Source organism: Piliocolobus tephrosceles, chromosome 15 (assembly GCF_002776525.5).
Source record: "Piliocolobus tephrosceles isolate RC106 chromosome 15, ASM277652v3, whole genome shotgun sequence".
Taxonomy (NCBI): Eukaryota; Metazoa; Chordata; class Mammalia; order Primates; family Cercopithecidae; genus Piliocolobus; species Piliocolobus tephrosceles.
Genome location: NC_045448.1, coordinates 94,180,712 through 94,203,789, shown reverse-complemented (window position 1 = coordinate 94,203,789; position 23,078 = coordinate 94,180,712).

The window sequence follows — 23,078 nt, the reverse complement described above, 5'->3', positions numbered from 1 at the left end:
AAGTGAGCTCTAAATCAAGCTATTCCTGCCCTCTCTAGCCTACTTTCTCTGCAAGGCATTAGAATAGTCAGATCCCGGCCGGGCGCGGTGGCTCAAGCCTGTAATCCCAGCACTTTGGGAGGCCGAGACGGGCGGATCACGAGGTCAGGGGATCGAGACCATCCTGGCTATCACGGTGAAACCCCGTCTCTACTAAAAATACAAAAACTAGCTGGGCGAGGTGGCGGGCGCCTGTAGTCCCAGCTACTCGGGAGGCTGAGGCAGGAGAATGGCTTAAACCCAGGAGGCGGAGCTTGCAGTGAGCTGAGATCCGGCCACTGCACTCCAGTCTGGGCGACAGAGTGAGACTCCGCCTCAAAAAAAAAAAAAAAAAAAAAGAATAGTCAGATCCCGAGAGTCCAGACCTGGATTCTATTGCTTTGTAAGCTATGTCTTTGGGCAAATTACTTCTCTAGGCTTTTGTTTCCCAGGTTACATAAATGAGACGAACTCATGGTTATGTGGACTAAGTAAAAAGTTGTAGGTACAAAGCTCTCTCTCTGGTGCTGGTAGTGGGGTGTGCTCACTAATTTCTACCCATTGCTATTGTTATTCTCAGCATGTTGAAACACTTTCATGAATGCTGTTTCACCTGATCTTTTGTAAAAGGACTGTACATGTTTTAATTAATTTAATCTTCTATATAGTTTTATTAAGAACACACTCTTTTGACCTTATTTAAGAGTTAGTCATATAATTAATAAGTGATAGAGGTAAGATTTAAAGAGAGTCTGGTTTCAGAGAACACTCTCTTGATCACTGTGTAGAAATATTATTCCAACCCAGAGTGTAGGCTCTTCTGGCCTTACCCTTCCTATGAGAGAGGGGTTATTGTCTCCACTTCATAAATGAAAGCAGTGAGAATCAGAGCAATTGACTGAGCTGACAAGTCATAGGATCACTGAACAAGGTAATTCAGGTCTCTTGGCTCCAGTGGCAGTGCCTGGGAGTGCCAGAACGAATAGCACAGTATCACACACAACAGCAGCAATAGCAGCAGTGCCTGCAGCAAGTACAATGACACATTTCCTACACACTTGCTCTCATTTAACACGCACAACAATTATGGCCTCTGGGTTCTATCATCAACTCCATTTCAGATGAGGGGACCAAAGTTCAGCCAGATCAAGGAAGCTGTTCAGGGGCATAGAGCTAGGGAGTAATGGAGTTGGGTGTCCCCCTGGTCTACCATGCCCAAGCTGTGCCTCAGCTTCTGTGCTGCCATCTCCTGCAGCACTTAAGCAGAATCCCTAAGAACAACTGGCAGCACTTGCCTGATCAATGTAGCCAGCAGGAGGACAACTTATTTTTCATAGATTCTTTTGGGATTTTTCTGTGCAAATAATCATGCTGCCTAAAAAAGGAGACAGTTTCATTTCTTATTTTCCAATGAGCATGACCTTTATTCCCTTTTCCTGCCTTATTGCAGTGGCTAGAACTTCCAGTACTGTGTTTAATAAGACTGATGAAAGTAGAAATCTTCACCTTGTTTTGGATCATTTAAGGCAATGTATTCTGTCTTTATCATGAAATACGATGTCTGATGTAGTTTTTTAATAGATGTTCTTTATGAGGTTGAGGAAGTCTCCCTCTGTTCCTAGTGTACTTGAGAGGATTTTCTGTTTTCATCACTAATGGGTGTTGAATTTTGTTAAATAATTTTTTGATGCCAATTGTTATGATTATATGGTTTTTCTTCTTTAGCCTGTTGCTATGATGAATTATATTAATTTCTTATCAAATATTGAATCAGCTTTGTCTACCTGGCATAAATCTCCCTTGGTCATGGTGTTTTAGTCTTCTTATACATTGTTGGATTTTGATTAATTAAATTTGATTGGTGATTTTTACATCCAAAGTTCATGAGAGATATTGGCCTGTAGCTTTCTTTTTGCATACTTTCTTCAGCTGGTTTGGGTATCAGAGTAATGATGGCTTCATAAAAAGAATTGGGAACTTCCTAATTTTCTCTCCTCTAGTATTTTCTGGAACACATACATAGAATTGGCATTAATCTTTATTTGAATGTTTGGTAAAATTCTTGGATGAAATCATCTGGGCCTGGAGATTTCTTTTTTGGGAGTATTTTTATTATAAATCCAATTTTTAAAAATATCTACACAGTTATTCAGATTATCTATTTTACCTTGGCTAAGTTTTAGTACTTTGTGGTTTTTGAGGAATTATCCCATTTCTTCGAACTTGTTGAATATATGAGCATAAAGTTGATTATAGTTCTTAAGTTATCTTTTTAGTAGCTAAAGACACCTATTGTGGTGTCCCCTATTTTGTTTCTGATGTTGGTGATTCATGTCTTTCCTCTTTTTATATTTGCCAAATCTTGCTAAAAGTTATTAATCTTATTAATTCTTTTAAAGAATCAACTTTCTGTTTTATTTTTTTCTTTTTTCAGTTTTCAAGTTCATTAATTTCTGTTTTTTATTTCCTCCTTTCTGCTTCCTTTGAGTTTATTTTGCTCAACTTTTCTAATTTCTTGAAGTAGAAACTTAGATTAGTAATTTGAGATCATTCCTCTTTTCTAATGTAAGCATTTACTCCTATCAATTTTATTCTCAGGACTGCTTTAGCTAATCTTACAAATTTTAACATGTTATATTTTCATTTTCATTCTTTTCTTGTCTTTTTAAAATTTCCTTTGAGGCTGCCACTTTGATGCATGGATTATTTAGAAGTTTGTTGCTTAGTTTCCAGGTGTTTGGAGATTTGCCTATTGACTTTCTGCCTTGATTTCTACTTTGATTTTATTACGGCCAGGTAACATTGTCTGTATAATTTCACTTCTCTTGAATTTTTTAACATTTGTTTTATGATCTAGGATATGCTGTATCTTGATAAATGTCTCATGGGACCTTTAAAAAATGTGTATTCTGCTGTTGTTGGACAGACTGTGCTATGAATGTCAATTAGATCCTGTCAGTTGATGGTGTGGTTAAGTTTTTCTATATTCTTGCTGATTTTCTTGCTAGTAGTCCTAGAAGTCCTGAGGGCAGGGAGACAGCAGGGAATGATGCCCCAACCACACTTGTGGATTTCTTCTTTCAGCTGTCTTAGTTTTTGCTGCAGACATGTGAAAGTCTGTTGTTTAGGTTCATAGGTATGTAGAGAAAATGCTCACTAACTGTGTTTTTCTTTTACTATCACACCACAATCTTCACACAGAAGAAAGGCCCAGTGACTCACGGGAAACTACTATATTAAAAACTTGGAGCTAATGCTTTAAATAAATCAGAAAAAAATACAAAAGTCAGAACACTGCACCAACAGATAGAGCCCTGTGCCTTTATAAAAGCAAAAAAAAAAAAAAAAAAAAAAAAATGCTGCTTTCTATACCCTTTCCCTCACCTTAAAGATAATCCTCTGGTTTTCTCTTAAGTAACCAGAAAGTGGATACCCCACCTCACAAAACAAACAGTCCTATTTGCTGAATATCTTTTGTCTTAAAGATATAGCTCGGGAAAAACTAGACTGCACTTAACATGATTTATGTCATTCCTTTTTTGTGCTTTATATGATATGAAGAAAGGTTTCTGTGTTGATGATTGTCATGGTGTGACAGTAGAAGAAAAACACAGTTAGGGAGAGTTTTCTCCACATACCTGTGAACCAAACAACAGACTTTCACACATCTGAAGCAAAAACTAAGACAGCTGAAAGAAGAAATCCACAATTGTGGTTGGGGCATCAACCCCTGCCATCTCCCCACACTCAAGACTGCTAGGCCTACTAGGGAGAAAATCCGCTAGAATATGACAGCGGACACTGGTTGGGTGTCCTCCAATTCAGTTCTGACACTATCTACCCAGAGAGAGAGTCAGATCTCACAGGTTGAAGGTTCAGCCCCCAAGACTGCCCCCATATGCACACCAGTTGTAAGTCTGGTCCCCCAGAACCTCTGACTAACCAGCTTCAAGGTGGGGTTCCCATGACCCCCTCTTTGGGTTTGATTAATTTGCTGGAGCAGCTCACAGAACTCAGAGAAACACTTACCTGTGTTTACCGATTTATTACTAAAAAATATTGCAAAGGAGACAGATGAAGAGATGCCTAGGGTGAGGTATGGGTCACGGAGCTTCCATGCCCTCCCTGGGCGCACCACTCTCCAGGAACCTCCACATGTTCAGCTATCTGGAAGCTTAGGAACCCTGTCCTCTTGGCTTTTTATGGAAGCTTCATGATGTCAGCATTCCTTCCCCCACGATATAGGATGGGACTGCCTTGTGGGAGGGTCTTAGGATCCACAATCAGAAAGGCAGAAAGTGGGAGAACATTAGAGTGAAAGGAAGGCAGGAGAAGGTCAGAGGCCTGCCCCGAGGCCTAACACCCCCAACAATCTTACAGGACTCTAACACAGGATATGGGAGTTATGAGCCAGGACCCATGGATAAAAACCAAAACGTATCACAACATCACAACAGGATAGTTATATCTTCTTGGTGAATTAATTCTTTTTGTTATGATGTAATTTCCCTCTTTGCCTATAGTAACTTTATTTGCTCTGAAGTCTGCTTTTTCTTATGTTAATATAGCCACTTGTGCTTCCTTCTGATTAGTGTTTACATGTTATATCTTTTTCCATCAATTTGCTATCAGTCTACCTATATCATTGAATTTGAGGTGAGTTTCTCGTAAACAACACGTAGCTGGGTCATGTTTTGTAATACACTCTGCCAATCTCTGCATTTTTAATTGATGCATTTAGAATATTTACATTTAAGATAATTATTGATATATTAGGGCTAAGTCTGATATTTTATTATTAATATTTGTTCTCTAATTGATCCTTATGTTTATCATGTTTTTGTTTCTTTTTTCTTGCCTTCCTGTTGTTTACTTGGACATTTTTTAGTGTTTCATTTTGATTTAATTGTGATTTTCTTTTTTCAGCATATCACGTTTGTTGTTTCCTTAGTGCTTATTATGTTTGGAAACTCTGTAGATGGGCAGCCTTCCATGATGGGGAGGAAGCTGCAGAGCCTGGGTGTCTTTATGCCACTGGATGGAGTCTGGGGAGACACAGTGCGCTTCATGGTGGCTGCTTCTGTGGGTGAATCAGGCCATGTGCTGGTGTCTAAGTCATGGACTGGGGGCCAGGACCGCCCAGGGCTTTGCTGCTGCTACTATTGCTCCTGATGCTGCTGCTGCTGCTGGCAGATGAATCTCTCTGCAAGGACCCTGGGTTGTACAAAACAGGGGCTAGAGCTTCCTACTGGGTCTCTGTTGGGGTTCCCCTTCCCTGAACTTTGGCCAAAGAGAACAGGATGTTCTTGGGGGTTTTGTTGTTGTTTTGTTGTCATTTTGTCTGTGCCTGCTGGTGATTCCAGCATAGCCCAGGGTATATGGGGGATGAAAAGGAAACTTAGAAAACTTACCATGTTGCTGTTTCTCAAGTCCTGAGGTTTCTTGCAAGTACACCTTCTTCTAGCTTTCAGAGTTCTTTATCATTGTCTGCTGAATAGTTTCCAAGGTACTTAGCTGTATTTAGAGGAGCAGAGCAGGGAAAAATGAGTTTAGTCATCTTGTTCCAGAACTGGAAGTCGGCAGAGCCTGTTTTAAAAATAATGTTTAAAACAAATTTTATTTCCTGGGTGATTTTCCAGAAAGCAGAAAAAAGTACTATCAATGGCACTCCCTGTAATAAATACTACACCCTATGCTTTCTTGGAAGGAATCAATTGTGTTATTCAACAGTCATCTTCCTCTGAACCTGCTCTGCATTTAGTCAACAGGATATTGAATTCCTTTTAAAAACCTAAACGGGTTATCACTTCTTTCCTGAACCAAAAGTTGATTGGTAATGTAAATACTTATCTGTAACACAGAAAACTGTGTTTTCTTTGAGCTCTTCCTATTCCGTATCCCTTGTCTTGAATGAGGAGGTTTTCCTTTGGCACCGAAAGGTTACAACTACATTTATCTACAAATAAACTACCATAGAAGAACTGGAACTTTCCTAATTATCAATGTTTAGCTGCACTAATAAAGCCTTCTTATATCTGTGTTCTACTTGTTTCTTGTCTTGGACCCTTGCCTGACACAGATAGGATGGGCTTTCAGCCCAGTGACTCACGGGAAACGACTATATTAAAAACTTGGAGCTAATGTTTTAAATTAACCAGAAAAAAACACAGAAGACAGAACACTGCACCAACAGATAGAGCCCTACCCCTTTATAAAAGGAAAAAAAAAAAAATACTACCTTCTATACACTTTCCTTCACCACAAAGATAATCTTCTGGTTCTCTCTCAAGTAACCAAAGAGTGGACCCTCCCCCAAAACACAAGTTCAATTTGTTAAATATCTTTTGTCTTAAAGATATAGCTCAGGAAAAAGTAGACTGCACTTAACATGATTTATGTCATTCTTTTTTTTGTGTGTGCCTTATATGATATATCATGACTTGGAAAACTCCTATAAATATGTAAAATATTAGAATGTATAGCAAAAAAATTGTCAATTTACATTATTTTTGGCTTACCTCAGTACAAAGACTAATGTGGTAAAATTGAATATTTATATTCTTAAGATAAAATTGAATGTTCTAACGTGAAGTAACACATTTTCAAGTACATTGTTTTTTCTGAAATCCCTTTATCACCACTAACTCTATCTTTAAAAAAAAAAAAGTTCACAACATGTACCATTTTCTGGCTCTGCATGAAAAGTTTATTGCTTGAGTGCAGGGTTAAAAAGAAGCCAGTAAGTTAACATGTTATATTTGACATGGGAGCTGTTCACTCCAAATTTTAAGAAAAGCCAGAAAAATCATGTACAGGCAACCAACCAGAGTGTTAAAATGACTTTTTTTTTTTTAATTGTTAAAAAATCTGTATAGAAGTACTTTTTTTTAATTTGTAAAAGTGGAAGCAATTTGAGTCACTTTAATTTACAGCATGAATGGAAGACTCTCGGAGTCATCTATAACCTCAGCAGAAAATGTGATTATAAAAGTTTACAAAAACCCCAATTCCCCAGAGAGCCATGAAATGAGCAGAGTGCAGAACATATTCTATCAGTCTCTTGAAATATTATTTGCCCTCTTAACTGATAAGGCAATGGAGGAAGAAAGTAAGAATGTAATAAAAATATGAAAAAGTGACTACCTTTGCCTGCCTTCAACAAACCTAACTTTAAATAAGATAAGAATAATGAACAAGACAGCTAACAAAGAAAACAGCTTTTCCCCTAGTTTCTTTTGAAGTGAATCTCCCTTTACTTTTTTTAAATTTTGGGGGATCCTACAAATTAAGGCTTCCTTGGAAATGAGTGCATTTTTTCTCATTTCAAGACTCAAAAGATAAACAAAGCAGTCTGTTTTTCTTCTCTCACCCACCCCAACCCTGTAAATAACCCCAGGCCACAGCCTGGGTGTCCCTCTGTTCTTTATGTCTATCAGGGGTTTTAGAGCTGGAGAGGTCAGTGGGGGAAGGATGGAAAGAGGGAGAGGTGAGAAAAGGAGGGAGAAAGGGAGAATAAGTGGGGCGGGCTCATCTCAGAGTGAACCCCGGCCGTAGTTGCGTACAGGATGTCACACGCATGCCTGCACACACAAAATGTACACAGTGAAACCAGGCAATAGAACTATTAAAAAAAAAAAAAAAGACTGAAAGAAAATGTACTGCTACATCAGCTAAAAACAGTCGTGTTCTTTCCTGGTTTGATGTCAGCTCCCAGTACTGGCTTGGAATTGCCCACAGCAATATTGGGCCCCTGCCCACTCAGCAGGCAGACGGCTTTCCCTGCCAGCAACAGGCTTTTAATAAAACAGGATGCTGTCCCACTACTAAGGCCCAGCCTGAGAATGGATCCCAGTCCATGTGAACTCCCTCTCCAAGAAACAGCAGTTCTGTGTTCCTTATCAGGAAACCCCACTTTGGCGTTCCTGGCCTGGGAGAAAGGCCCCTCTCCCAGGGGCTTGCTCAGCAAGTGTTTGCAGGCAGCCGCTGGCCCCTGGAGCTGTCTCCTCTGCAAGGTTCTCACCAGAGTGAGCTTGCTCCCGCAGGGACTTCTAATTCTGTACGTGCATTTCAGCTTTGAGGAAGGCTCTGTCTGACTTTGACAGTCAAGCAGGATGGGATTTAAAATAAGGAGCTGGTTTCCACAGGCAGGATGAAGACATTTCGCCTCTATGTTCCTGCAGCAAGCCCCAGTGAGTCACTCCAGGACTGCACTTGAACTGACTTCTCGTCTTAAGTGTGAGGAGTTTTATCATTTTGGGGAGGCTCACCCGTCTACTTGTTTACTTCTCATTTGGAATGAAATGGAGTATGTTCCATTTGGAGCAGCAATTTCTAATTTTTTTCCAGCTGCAGTTTGACAAAAAGTCCAAACTGAGGAGTGAGATTCCACGGCACCTTCCAAACCCTGGAGCTCCGTGGCTGCAGAGCCCAGGACCACCCTTCCTTGGCTATATACCACCCTCTTGTCCTGGGGAAGAAGAATTGTGATTCTGAAAGTCGTCCCAGGGGATTAGCCCCAGTCCCACAGGCACCAGCAGGATCCCTACACCGCCGTGTAGAGAGGTGGCTGAGTATAGCACTGACATCACAGACCGGGAGACACACATGCCGTCAGGAAGCGGACTTAGATGACGTCCTATGAGAGTGAATTCCAGCGGGAAGAGAAGTCATTGTTGTTGATAGAGAAGGCTGGACAACCTGGATTCTACCCCCTAATCTGCCCTGGCTTCCTGTGTGTCCTTAGACAACATGATATATGTGTGACTCAGTGTCCCCATTTTGTAAAGTACACAGCAGGTTGTTGGAGGACGGGCAAATAACCAGCTCATATGCTGTCACTCTCCTTTCCCCCATCCACGCAGACACTGGGAATCACTCCCAGCACTTTTCTTCCTGTGCCCAGATGTGACAACTCAGTCAGCCACAGCCAAACGATCAGAGACTGCACCGGAGCGAAGGCTGGTGATGGTTTCTAAGGCTTCTTCCAACTCTGACCATCCATAAGTCCCAGTCTAAGCCCAATACATTTCTGTTTACTTTGAAGTTCTGGGGAGGAAATTGGAGGAATTGGTGTTACAGGTGGTGTTTTCATTCCTTCTCTCACTTGAAGTTTGTGAGTTTGGAAAAGAAAAGGAGAAAGAGGAAGTATATGGAGGGAACATCTGGGCATGTAGATGGTGTCACAGTGGAGAATTTTGTCTCCTGGACTGCAGCCCAGATCCACCTCAGAACAGCGGGGGCCTGGCAGGAAGCAGGATGTGTTGGCCCAAAGCTGGGAAGAGCAGAGCACGCTGCAGGAGGCCAGCCCGTGAGACCAGAAAAAGTACAATCGGTAACTTCAGAAGGAGGAGTGAAAAGAGCCCAAGTAAATCTACACAGCCAGGGAAGATGAAGCACAGCACAGGAATATGAGCTAGGACTCTTGAAAGCAGCAGGAATGACTCTCGCTGACTCAAGCAGAGAAGGGAATGAATTGGAAGCTCTGAAGGAGCTTGTGAGGTCAACAGGGGTGCTGGATTCTGAGCTGGAGAACCAGGTTCAACCAGGACAAGAGCGTGCCACCATCAAGTGCCTCTGCAGGGAACAAACAGCCTGCTGTACCTCCTCCTGAGACCACTCAGCTCAGCTCAGCTCAGGACCTCCCTGGGGCAAGGGAGGAGACACTGTGGACACCTTTCCACTTCCATGCAGGGGGAAAAGCACTCGGATTTACCATGAAGACAGGTAGTGCCCAGTGAGAGAGGTAGTGCCACAAAAGGACATCGTATTGGGGAAAGAAGAGGCAGTGGATTTCAGGCTGCTGAAAAAGCAATGCCCAGCACTGTGAATAACACAGAGGTGTCACGCACAACCACAGCAAGTAACCAGACTAGGTCAAGAGTCAGAGAAGTTAGCAAGCAAACATAAAATCCAATCCAGCAGGCCTGCGGGACAAAGTTAGGAGTAACTCCAAGGTCAGTTGCCAGGTGTGGAAACCCATATGGGAGGCTCGGTGGGGTCAGAGGGTAAAGACAAGGCCGATTAATTACCAGCTCTCCGGAGCGAGCTGAGTGGAGCACATGGAGGAGTGCAGAGGATGTCGCAGGCAAGAGTCAAGGTCAGGAATGTCCAGACCGAGATGAATGAGGGTATAAAAGCAGGCACCTGTGCACAGGGCTCGGGGTTACCCATCTCAATTCTGGTGGGGTCTCCCGTGATAGAAAAGAGCTGCATTGAAAGGCCGAGCTGCCCCTTAGCTGCAGAGTGGAGGAGGTGTCCAGTTTGTGTCAGCAATATCACTAGCAGTCAGGAAGGCTCATGTGCTCTCTGGGAAAGCAAGTCTTCCAAATTCAGTTTGGCAGAGCACCAGTTTGCTGGGATAGGAGCCAAACCTAAGCGCTGGGGTCCTGCTCCCCACCATGGCTCTGCCAAGCTGGAGGCTGCTGCTGTGCCACCTCCTTTTTCCACACAGAACATCAGAGGAGCCAGATGGACAGATCCTGAGGCCTGGGGACATTACCAGGGCTGTGAATCCAGCTGTGCCGAAAGCCAGGTCTACCTTTTGACGTTGCTTGATGGTAATTCCTAGGGGAAATGTCTCTGAGCAATAGATTCTCTTTTTGTGTTTAAGCCAGTTTGAGGCAGTTTTCTGTCACTTATAACCACAAAATGTGTCAGGAATAGGTAGATAATAATATTAATACTAACCAAAACTAAGCACTATTTCCTTCAATCCTCATAACAGCTCCAGGAGGTAAATTCTATTATCATACACTATTATATCAAATTGAAGAAACTGACACTAATGTCCTAGTGCCACACAATATTAACCTGGAAGGCTGGGGCTAGGGAGTCTGAACACACACAGATCCCAAATGAGAAAAGAGATTAGGGGGAAACCCCAAATTCTGCATATGTGTAGTAAATAATCCTGAATAAGCCCAGTGAGGACCAAAAAGAGGAAATAGCTAGAAAAATCCAATGTGGGCCACACAGGGTGACCACTGGTGATCTCAGACTTTACGAAAGGGATACCCAGAAGATGAGAAGTGGACACGGAGTCAAGGAAAATACTAAGGTAGGGGGGGCCTGAACCTGTGAGAACCACACTGGGAAACCAAAAGCCCACACCAAGCAGAGGCTGCAAACAGGCCCGCCATCTCAGAAGGGTTTTCAAAGCTATTTGAAGAGTAGGACAAGAAAGGGATTGTACAGGGAAGATGCTAAAATGTAGACACTTGGAAAAAAAAAAAAAAAAAAAAAAAGGAGGAGGCAGAGCCAAGCAATTTCAACTTCATGTCTCTCCCTTCTAGTTAGAGAGATGCTCTTCCAAAAGGTGGACCCCTGGCCTGGTGAGAAGGCAGCAAGGCGGTGCTTGGATAACCTACATGAGTTTAACAATGAAAACTCTTCAATGACCTGGCAGCAGCACAGTGACTTAACACAGGGACGCCCTTTCCTGGGCAAATGGTCCATTTCCAACATTTGTAAAAACGGTCAATTGCTCGATGGCAATCCCTGAGAGACTATTCTAGAACTATTGACCATCTGGATTGAAAATATTTCAGAAAAAATACAGGGTACAACATGGGTTCAATACCCCCAAACAACCATGAGTCTTTCATGATGGGGTGATTAATGCTGACCAGGTGACTCTGGTAAGTACTATATACCAAAAATAACCTCAGCAAGCAGCTGACAGTTTTTCAGAACAGTCTTGTTTTTGAAATGCAGGAATATGGACCAGATGAAAATAAGATAAGAGGGATTCCTAGTGAATTGTAAAACGATGCCCAAATGAAATGATGAACTGTGAAGTCTTATGAAGGGGGACCATGCCAGGGGTCATGTCCTTCCACTGGCCCAGCTTCCACTGGCCCAGCCTTAACAGTGTCCTTGAAGGTGAACTTGGAGATGTCCTTTCAGTTGCAACTGATGGGGCAGGAATCAAAGCAGTTGGGGTTGTGGTCAGGGTTGAGTGAGCTGGGTGTGTGACACACATAGCATCATTAGGCTGCTGCTCTGGTACTGGCCACCTCTACACTGCCTGGTGCCCTGTCTTTGGAGGCACAAGACTTGGATCCCCATCTCATCTCCCCATTATAGTTTTGCAATATTCATCAAATCACTCCACCATTCTAAGACTCAGTTTCCTGATCTGAAGATTTGAAAAAAGATGCCAAAGGCACTTGTGTCTAATGTGTGGGTAACCAGAAGCCAAGAAGGACAATGAATGCAATAAAGAACCAAATCATGAATGATTCAAATTCATTTCAATAGGACCAAATATAAGGTCAAACCAACAACACTCATAAGAATTTAGTTGGAATATATGTTAAGAAAAACACTGAATATTAAAAATGCGGCTGGGCACAGTGGCTCACACCTGTAATCCCAGCACTTTGGGAGGCCAAGTTGGGTGGATCCCCTGAGGTCAGCAGTTCGAGACCAGCCTGGCCAACATGGTGAAACACCATCTCTACTAAAAATACAAAACTTAGCCAGGCATGATGGTGGGTGCCTGTAATCCCAGATACTTGGGAGGCTGAGGCAGGAGAATCATTTGAACTTGGGACTCGGAGGTTACAGTAAGTCAAGATCTGTTGCAGTAAGCCAAGATCGTGCCACTGCACTCCAGCCTGGGCAACAGAGTGAAACTCTTCTCTCCAAGAAAAATAAAATAAAACAATAAAAATAAAAATGCAACGTTAAAGAACATGCCAGGCAGAGCCATCTGCCTATCTTGACTTGACAGCTGCCTATATGAAAACAAGACTTGGGAATAACCCAGATGTCCAACAACAGCATGTGAAAGAACTTAAAAACCAAAGTGACCTGGGAAGTAGCAGATAGCTCTGAAAGCTGAAAATTAGGGGTCAGTTTGAATATTTTCACACCTGGGAATATAAAAGAAAATTATGCTACAAGATGAAACAGCAGATGGTAAATGCTGCCTACTCAGTAGATAAAGTTATGTGGAAGTGTTAGATGCAAATTTAGAGCTATTGGCAGTCTTAGGGAGAGATATTTTCTCTAAAAGTTGTACCCTCACCCCCAGAATAAAAAAAAAAAACTGGAGATTTTAGTTGCCATGGGTTTAATGTCAGTTGATAATATGAATACTAAAAGTCAATGTGGCTTTATTTTGTCTCAGTGGAAGTATAATGTCTCTGCTGGTATGCTCCCCATAGGGCTCATGCCAGTACCAGGTGGGGCAGACCTGGCACCTGGATGAGGATATAGGAGCTCATCCAGTTAACAGGTGTGTTAGAACAGGAAATGAGTGTAGCCATCCCACACAAGCTTGTTCCAGTACATCTGGACTGCCTTTGTTTGTTTGTTTGTTTGTTTGTTTGTTTGTTTGTTTTGAGACAGGGTCTTGCTCTGCCACTGAGGCTGAAGTGCAGTGGTGCAACCATGGCTCACTGCAGCCTGAACTTTCTAGGCTTCAGCAATCCTCCCACTTTATCCTCTGAGTAGCTGAGACCACAGGCATGTGCCACCACTCCCGGCTAATTTTTGTATTTTTGATAGAGACAGGGTTTTGCCATGTTGCTCAGACTGGTCTTGAACTCCTGGACTTAAGCCTTCCAAAGTGCTGGGATTACAGGTGTGAGCCACGACATCTGGCCTGGACTGACTTTTTCAGAAGGAAACTAATGATAACATCCAGATAGATTAATTAATTAAATGCCAAAAATGAACACACTGCACATTCAAAATAAAATAGTAGAACTGAACATTTATCTATACTTGATAGGAATGAAAACTTTCTAAGCATAAAAATAATGGGTATAGTCATAGACTAAATATTGGTAAGCATACAAGACTTAAAACTTCTTAGTCCTAAATGACCATAACAAAATTAAAAGGCAAGAAGAAAACTGGGGAATTTACATGACAGATAGTGGACTAATAATATACATGTGTGTATACAGAGGACAAAGCTAACAGAAAAATGGGCAAAAGCCATGAACAGGCATTTTGTAGAAAAACAAATGCAAATGGTCTATAAGAAATGGAAAGATGCTCAAATTCAAGAGCAACCAAAGAAATGCAAATAAAAACAGTAAGCTAACATTTCTCTTTCAAGATGACTAAGAAGATCATGTATGCAAGGGTCCAAGGATATGAGCAACAGTGCAGGGGAGCACAAATTACATGCACTGGGCTTGACTGTCCATGCTGGTCTCACTAGCTAGTTGTCTTTGGGTAGTTTATTTATCCTTTCACACTATCATGTCCCTTGTCCATTAACTGAAGATTATCATAACTCTGGTCTCACTGTGCTATTAGGAGGATTGGCTGAGATTACTCTAGCCCAGTGGTGACACTTAGCAAAATTGTTTTTTCTAGTTAGAAGTAAGCAATCAGGGAATGCTTAAATAAATCATGATATATTTGTAAGATGAAATATTACACAGACATCAAGCATATTGTTAAATGTGTATTGTTGAAGGCCATTTCCTAATAAAAAGTGTGATAGATGTCATGGTCCCAATACTAAAATGAAAAATTCCACACATATTTTTTGTATACGGAAAAACACGGCTAAAATGTTGGTTTCTTTCTAGTGGTTTTGTCTGGTGATGGGATTATAGGTGATTGTTTTTTTAAAGAAAAAACAAAATATGTAAGGACAAAAGAATTTGAAAAATGGTATGGATACCGTACAAAGCCAAAACAAAGCAAAAAAATCCTCCAACGGGTCTTGAGAATGACATTTGGCTTGTTTTGATTGCTAGAAACTTTGTAATATCTGACATAGTTGGAGGAAATAGCCATGTGTGGCCTAGAAGAGATAAGCTTTTTGGGGGTGTGTGACACCTATCTGTATATATTTGATGAATGTCACACCAGGACATGTCCCAATTTTGTTTTCTGAAACAGTACATCACCTGCCTCTCAATGGCAAGACCCTTTAGGGAAAAAAGACTAATGAGTCCTATAGAACTTAGAGCCACAGTGAGGCCTTCGGGGAGACTCTCAGAGCTACTGGTGGGCATCTCCATCCACCAGGAGAACAGGCAAGAACCTATCTATTCTAGGGGTCCCATGGAGACATCTCCAGCCCTGCACAGAGTTTGGGTTTGATAACTTCCTTCCTTCCTTCTTCCCTCCCTTCCTTCCTTCCCACCTTCTTTCCTTCCTTCCCTCCTTCTTTCCTTCCTTCCCTCCTTCTTTCCTTCCTTCCTTTCCTCCTTCTTTCCTTCCTTCCCTTCCTTCCTTCCTTCCTTCCTTCCTTCCTTCCTTCCTTCCCTCCTTCCTTCCTTCTCTCCTTCCTTTCTCTTCCTCTTTAAGATGGGAAGCTGTGAAATGATGGGGCAAAGAGGAGGAGCCAGTGTAATCATCAGCAGACTCAACAGTATGGAAGGGAGTTTGACACCATCCCCAGGAATGTTCTGCTTTACCTAAAAAACAAACAAACATTGGATCCACTTCTGAGATCTGCCACCTTGCCATTCCATGACACCTTGTAGCAGGACAAAATTCACCCAGAAGTTGCTTCATCACAGTTCAGTAGATTTAACGCATTGCTTGAGGGACTAGCTCTGTGAACGGTCATGCCCATGGCCTCAAGGCATCTTATACAGGTGCCTGCCACCTTCTTAGTTGCTCTTCCTGCCTGTCTTACTCCTGCAATTTTTTCTGTGCTGGGTCATACCTGCAGCTACAGAGCAGGAGGTCTTTCTGTCCTGCAACACTGGGATCAGAACCTTTTTACCTGGTTGAACAAGTAAGCGGTGAGTTGCTGAATGCAAGGGCCAGATACTCTTGTATTATTGTAGTTAATCCTCACAACAGCCCTGTGCAGAAGGTTCTTTCAATATCCTCGTTTGCAATTCAGAGAAGTTAAGTCACTTGAACAGGGCTGTAGGTTCAGCAAGGGTAGCACGGCAACTTGTACCTCGGAAGGTGCAGAAGGTCCAGAGCAGAGCAGTCTTGGACCCAGGCACATGGAGGGGGACACCTGCTATTCCCACTATTCAGGATCCAATCCCGTTTATCCTGGCCCAGAATGCTCCCACACCTAGCCCGACACTATGTAGGTGGAACTGCCAGATCCAGAGACGGACAGGTGGCTCAGAAACACTAACCAGCCCACCCCACGTCTCAGTCACAATGACTAGCCCAGGATGAGCAGCTGGTCTCATCATTGCCACTCCCAAGACACCTGTCACCTGGGCTGCTGAGAGGACAGGCTGTGCACCGAACTGCTGGCAGCCACTTCCCAGCACCTCCTGGCGAGGGGCCCCTCAAAGACAGCCAGCTCCTAGGAAGATGAAGCAGAGACATAGAGTAAATAGCCCCATGTCTAATGAGTTTAATGACGCCATTAAACTCAGCTGGTCTTGAGCTTTTCCGAAGTAAACCAGTATCTTTCTTTCTTAAGCTACTCTGAGGTGGGCATTCCCCTCACGGCCCAACTGTCTGGACTTTTATACAGATAGGGCCAGCAGTGCGAGCAGTCATCATCAAACCATGCAGGCCTGCCTGCAAGGGAATGGGCAGCGTGGGGTGCAGGAAAGTTTAAGACGTTATTTGAATGGGAAGTTGCTGGCAACTCTTAGGTATTCCGGAGGTGTTAATTGATGGTGAAGCATTTATGACCAGGGCACATTTCACAGCTCTGGGCCACCTAATGTTACTTCTCCTTAAAGCAGTTTTGAAATAAAACCCAACCATTGGCCCTTCTCACCTACCGCAATTAAATACAAACACTCACAGACACTGGGCCCTCTCAGGCCCGGACTGCGGCTGCCAGGGACACAAGTGCACGATGGCTGTGTGTTCCGTCACAGCACCAACACACTTGAATTTCCAGCCTCAGAGCCTGTCTTTTGGATCAGCGAGCAGTTGTGGGTGAGAGCCTTGTGCCAAGCTCCTGGTGGGCTCAGCTTGGCTCCCTGCTTCTTGGCTTTTACAGCAGGACCCCAGAGTGGAGAGTAGGCTCATTCTGGTTTCATGGAGCATGCTCCCTGCTGTCACTGTGAAGAAGGTGGCATCTCGGCTCTCAGGAGCCTGGCCATCTGCCCACAGACATTACCAGTGGGTTCCCTTGTCCCTGAGTACAGGCACTGGAGGCTTCCCTGGCCACTCAGGAAGGGTTTTCATCTCTCCTCTTAGCCCTCCCTCTGGATCCTAACATGAGGCAGGCGGTCAGACAGTCCTAGCAGAGGGCTGGCCCTGTCCTCCCTGCGGGGGCCTGGGCTGTCACACAGGCAGTGGCGGTTATTCTTACAAATGGCTAAGCAGACCTTTTTAGAAAAGTGAGCTATTAATAGCAAAGTGCTGAGCGAGAGGCTTGGAGCTACTCCCGTGCATGAACCTGTGTGAGCGTGTGTGCACGAGTGTGTGTAAGTCTGGGGCAGCGCATACACAGGTGTGCACATGAACACATGGACGCCATGCAGACAGATGCATCCCCTTGCAGTTGCCCACATGCACTCCTAGTCTCCTGGTCTGCCTGGAATCCCATTCTGGAACTTGCCTGCCCCTCTGACTTTTTGGACAAGAAAAGGCCAGGAGAAAGAGGCTGCCTGCCATGCAAGACCAGACATCTGGGTGCCCAGTGTGGTAAGCAGCGCTGCTTCCTGGGGCAGAGAAATGCCCAGCGAAATGTGTGTGGATCCATCGGCAGACATGGAGACAGTTACTTCCTTTGCCTGTGATGCTGTGGACCCTGAGAGGCCCGGCCTGGACATTGGTTTTCGTGCTTTCTTCCCTGGCTTGGGAGGAAAGGACCCTGTTGGCTAATGCATGGCAGGAAGCACAGCTTCCAGATTTTCTAGGTATGCCCAAGATGAAAGAGGACTTTCTGAAAAGAAGAAGGAAAAAGATGGAGAGAGAGGAGAGAGAGGAGAGAAAGAGAGAGAGAGAGAGAGACAGAGAGAGAGAGAGAGATTAAGGGTTGGGGGAACTGGAAGGAGCCCTGAGTAATGTATGGAAAGTAACAGCACAGAACACTCAGCTCAAGCAATTGTTTTTCTCCTGGAGGCTAAAATTCATGGGCAGGTAGCCAACAGCCACATTAGGATAAGAAATGTAATCTGTTTATAATGAGTTTGCAAAATACCGCTCATTGGTACAGTGAATGTGCAGGACACCCTAACCTGCCATGACACTGGCCTTGGCCTGCTGTCTGTGGCAAACGCACCGGAGCTAGTAGGTGACTGTTGGTAAAGCCTAAGTCTCCTGGTTGCCTCCTTTCTCAATCATCTATTTCCCTCTGGGGCAGGTGAGCACATTCCCAAAAATGACAGCTGGAGTGTCCAACAGCCAGTAGAAGCCCCTCTCCCTCCCTTGCTGGAACCATCATCGCTACCGTTGCAGAGACTTGAAATGACCTCTCCAAGTTGGAAGGCACTCCAGAGATCACTCGATCCCACTGATGCAGAAAGTTGGGTGTCTGCAAAAATTCTCCTGCAAGGCCCTGGGCTCTGTGAGATCACTCCCACTTCTGGGCAAGATGCCAGCATGGGCAGCTCTGGGCTGCCTGGCCCTAAAATGCATTGTTGTCTTTCCACTTTCTGCACTTTCTATGTCTGTAGTGCCTGCCACTTTTCAGAACAATAGCGAATAAAAACAACAGCCAGCATTTATTAGGCATTTACTGTGAGCCTGGTATTATCTAAGTACTTCATTTGCATTATCTCACTGTACCTAAAACCAGCAACCCACTAGGGAGATACCACTATTATCCCGTTTTGCAGACATGAAAATGGAAGCTTGGAAGGCTTCAACAATTTGTCCAAACGTCCTCCATTCGTGGGATTTGTGGTGGAGTGTGGATTTGAACACAGGATTTTTCAATTCCAGAACCCATGCTCCTCCTGTCATACCCTGCCATGCTCTCCCTCCTACATGGTGGTCCACAGAAGGCTTCCCTCCCAGCTACACATCCCAGAACTGGCACAGGTGTATCACTATCTCCATTTCTCTCCTGTAAACTAGAGAACAGCTTTATTCTAGAACCTCCCTCTGACCTCTGCAAATTCTGTCCATCTGTTCAGAATCGAACAGATGCTAAAACATTGTGGCTAAAAGCAAGAGCATCAGAATCAAACAGATCTGGTTTAGAATTCTGCTTTAGCCTCTTGCCAACCTCGGGCAAATTACTCAACCTCACTCAGTCTCCAGATTTCCATCTGTAAAAACAGAGAGACCACTGTACTACCTAACAACCCCATGGGATTGTTATAAGAATTAAATTAGATAAAACATAAACAGCTCCCAGGCTGTATTTGCAGATGAAAGGCAGCTGTGCTAAGCACATGATGACAAACGTGACAAGTCTCAAAGGACATGTGAGTGGATGTCCCACCATCAAGATTTCACTCCTTGCCCAACTTTAGGGGTAAGAATCCTCCAACATCAGGGGAGGACTTGCTCAAAGACACACAAACCAGAAATCCTCAAGAAGCCATAGTATGGATGTGGCTTTCTAACACTATGCTACCATTTCCCATGGGGAAGCACCTGAAGAAGTGGGGAGGGAGTTGGCAGGGAATCGAGGAAGTGCAGGGCCATGACAGGATTGAAGCCCTCCTTAGGAAGCAAAGGAGTTCTACCCATCAACAGCTGAATATTGAATACAGACCTCTAATCTCAGCCTTGCCACTGAGGACTCATCATGCAACCTTAGGGTCAATTGCTCCCTCTCTGAGCCTTGGGTCTTCACTACCATCAACAGGTGACTTTGAAGTTGCCTCGGAAGTGTGCTGAATTATCAGGAATGAAGATGATTTAAAGGTATAAGCTTTTTGCTTTGTACCTTCTTTCAACCTTACCTTCTCCAAGAACCCTCCTCTGAATTCCTCCTAAAAGGTCCCTGTATTAGCCCATTCTCACATTGCTGTAAAGAAATGCCTGAGACTGAGTAATTTGTAAAGAAAAGAGGTTTAATTGGCTCACAGTTCTACAGGCTGTACAAGCAGCATGGCTAGGGAGGCCTCAGGAAACTTACTCATGACAGAAGACAAAGCCAGAGCAGGTATCTTCACATAGCCAGAGCAGGAGGAAGAGCAAGAGGGGGAAGGTGCTACACACTTTGAAACAACCAGATCTTGTGATAACTTACTCTCACTATGGCAATACCAAGGGGGATGGTATTAAACCATAAGAAACCACCCCCATGATCCAATCACCTCCTGCCAGGTCCCACCTCCAACACTGGGGATTACAGTTCAACATGAGATTTGGGTGGGGACACATATCCAAACCGTATCATTCTGCCCCAGCTCCTCCCCAAATCTCATGTCCTTCTCACATTGCAAAATACAATCATGTTTTCCCAACAGTCCCTCAAAGTCTTTTAACTCATTTCAGCATTAACTCAAAAGTTTAAAGTTCAAAGTCTCCTCTGAGACAAAGCAAGTCCTTTCTACCTATGAGCCTGTAAAATCAAAAAGAAGTTAGTTACTTCCAAGATACTATGGCAGTATAAGCATTGGGTAAATACACCCTTTCCAAAAGGGAGAAATCAGCCAAAAGAAGGGGTTACAGGCCCCACGCAAGTCCAAAACCCAGCAGAGTAGTCATTAAACCTTAAAGCTCCAAAATATTATCCTTTGGCTCCATGTCCCACATCCAGAATATGCTGGTGCAAGGGGTGGGCTCCCAAAGTCATGGGCAGCTTGGCCACTGTGACTTTGCAAGGTTCAACTCCCACAGCTGCTCTCATGGGCTGGCACAGGGTGAAAGCTGCGTGTGGCTCTACCATTCTGGGGTCTGGAGAATGGTGGCCCTCTTCTCACAGTACTACTAGGTAGTGCCCTAAAGAGAACTTGGTGTGGGGGGTCCAACCCTACATTTCCCCTCTGCACTGCTCTAGTAGAGGATCTCCATGAGGGCTCCAACCTTGTAACAGGCTTCTGCCTAGACATCCAGGCTTTTCCATACATTCTCTGTAATCTAGGTGGAGGCTCCCAAGCCTCAACTTTTACACTATGTGCACTAACAGGCTTAACACCACATGGAAGCCATCAAGGCTTATGGCTTGCATCCACTGAAGCAGCATCCAGAGCTGTACCTTGGGGCCTCTTAGCCACAGCTGGAGCTGTAGCAGCTGGGATGCAGGGAACAGTGTCCCAAAGCTGTGCAGGGGAGTAGAGACCCTTGTTCTGGCCCCTGAAACTATTCTTCCCTCCTGGGTCTCTGGATCTATGATGTGATGGGCTGTCATGAAGCTCTCTGAAACGATGTCAGGGCCTTTTTCCCATTGTCTTGGCTATTAGTACTTGCCTTCTTTTTAGTCATACAAATTTCTGCAGCCTGCATGAATTCCTCCCCCTGAAAATGGGTTTTTCTTTTCTACCACATGGCCAGGCTGCAACTTTTCCAAACTTCTATGCTCTGTTTCCCTTTTAAATATAAATCCCAATTTCAGATCATTTCTTTGTTCATGCAAATAAGCATAGGTTGTTAGAAACAGCCAGGCTACATCTTGAATGCTTTGCTGCTTAGAAATTTCTTCTGCCGGATACCCTAAATCATGACTCTGAAGTTCAAAGTTCCACAGATCCCTAAAGCAGGGGCACAGTGCAGCCAATCTCTTTGCTAAAGCATAACAAAAGTGAACTTACTCCAGTTTCCAATATGTCCCTAATTTCCATCTGAGACTTTATCAGCCTAGACTTTACTCTTCATATCACTACCAGCATTTTGGTCATAACAATTTAACAAGCCTCTAGAAAGTTCCAAATTTCCCTTCATCTTCCTGTCTTCTTCTGAGTCCTCCAAACTCCTCCAACCTCTGCCCACTACCCAGTTCTAAAGCTGTTCCACATTTTCAGTATCATTATGGCAACACCCCACTCTTGGTACCAATTTTCTGTATTAGTTTATTCTCACATTGCTATAAGGAAATGCCTGAGACTGGGTAATTTACAAAGAAAATAGGTTTAATTGGCTCACAGTTCTACAGGCTGTTCAGGAAGCATGGCTGGGGAGTCCTCAGGAAACTTTTACTCATGGCAGAAGGCAAAGTCAGAGCAGGCATCTTCACATGGCCACAGCAGGAGGAAGAGAGACAGAGGGACATGCTACACACTTTTAAACAACCAGATCTTGTGATAACTTATTCTCATCATGACAACACCAAGGGGGATGTTGTTAAAGCATAAGAAACTGTCCCCATGATCCAATCCTCCCACCAGGCCCTACCTCCAGCACTGGGGATTATAATTTGGTGTGAGATTTGAGTGGGGACGCAGATCCAAATCATATAAGTCCCTCCCCTGACCATCTCCCCTAAGTTCCTCTCCCTACTTCCAGACCTAAAATGACACCCTGCCTACCTCTGGATTAACTGTAATACCCTACCCACTTACCTGGCTTCTTTTCCTTCATAACACATATTTGCTAACTGAAGTTTTTGTCTTTTCCTTCACTAGCATGTCAGCTGCACCAGACCGACTTACAATTTGTTCTCTTCCCTACTGAGCCTTGAATGATTCCTGGCAGAGAATAGGCCCACTAAATAGCGGTTGAGTAAACAAATGAATGGATGAAGAAATGACTTTTTATATTATTTACAAAAATTACAAACTCAGCGTGTCAGAGTTGGAGGTGACATTTTCAAACATTATTACCACAGAACCCTGCGTTCAGATGAAAGTTTATTCACACAATTTTTTTAAATGTCCCAAATTAAAATGACTCTCCTTGGCTTTATTCATACTAGCCAAAACCTGGAAACATCTCAGATATCCATCAATAGAAGAAAGTATCAACAAGCGGTGGTATATGCACACAACGAAATACTACTGAGCAACAGAAAGGAATTAATTAGGAAACTGGGTAAATATGAAAAACATTACGCTAAAGCAAAGAAGCCAGACAGAAAAGAGTGCATGATGTCCCTTCTATTCATACTGCATTCTAGAAAAGATGAAACTAATCTAGGAGGTGTGAAAAACAAAACAAAACAAGGTTTGTCCCTGCAAGGTGTCTGGGGAAGGGATTTGACAGGGAAGGAGGAAGAGGGAACTTGTGGGGTGATAGTTCTGTATCTTGACAGAGGGGTGAATGGTACTCATCAAATGGTGCATGTAAGAATTGTATATTTCAATGTACGTAGA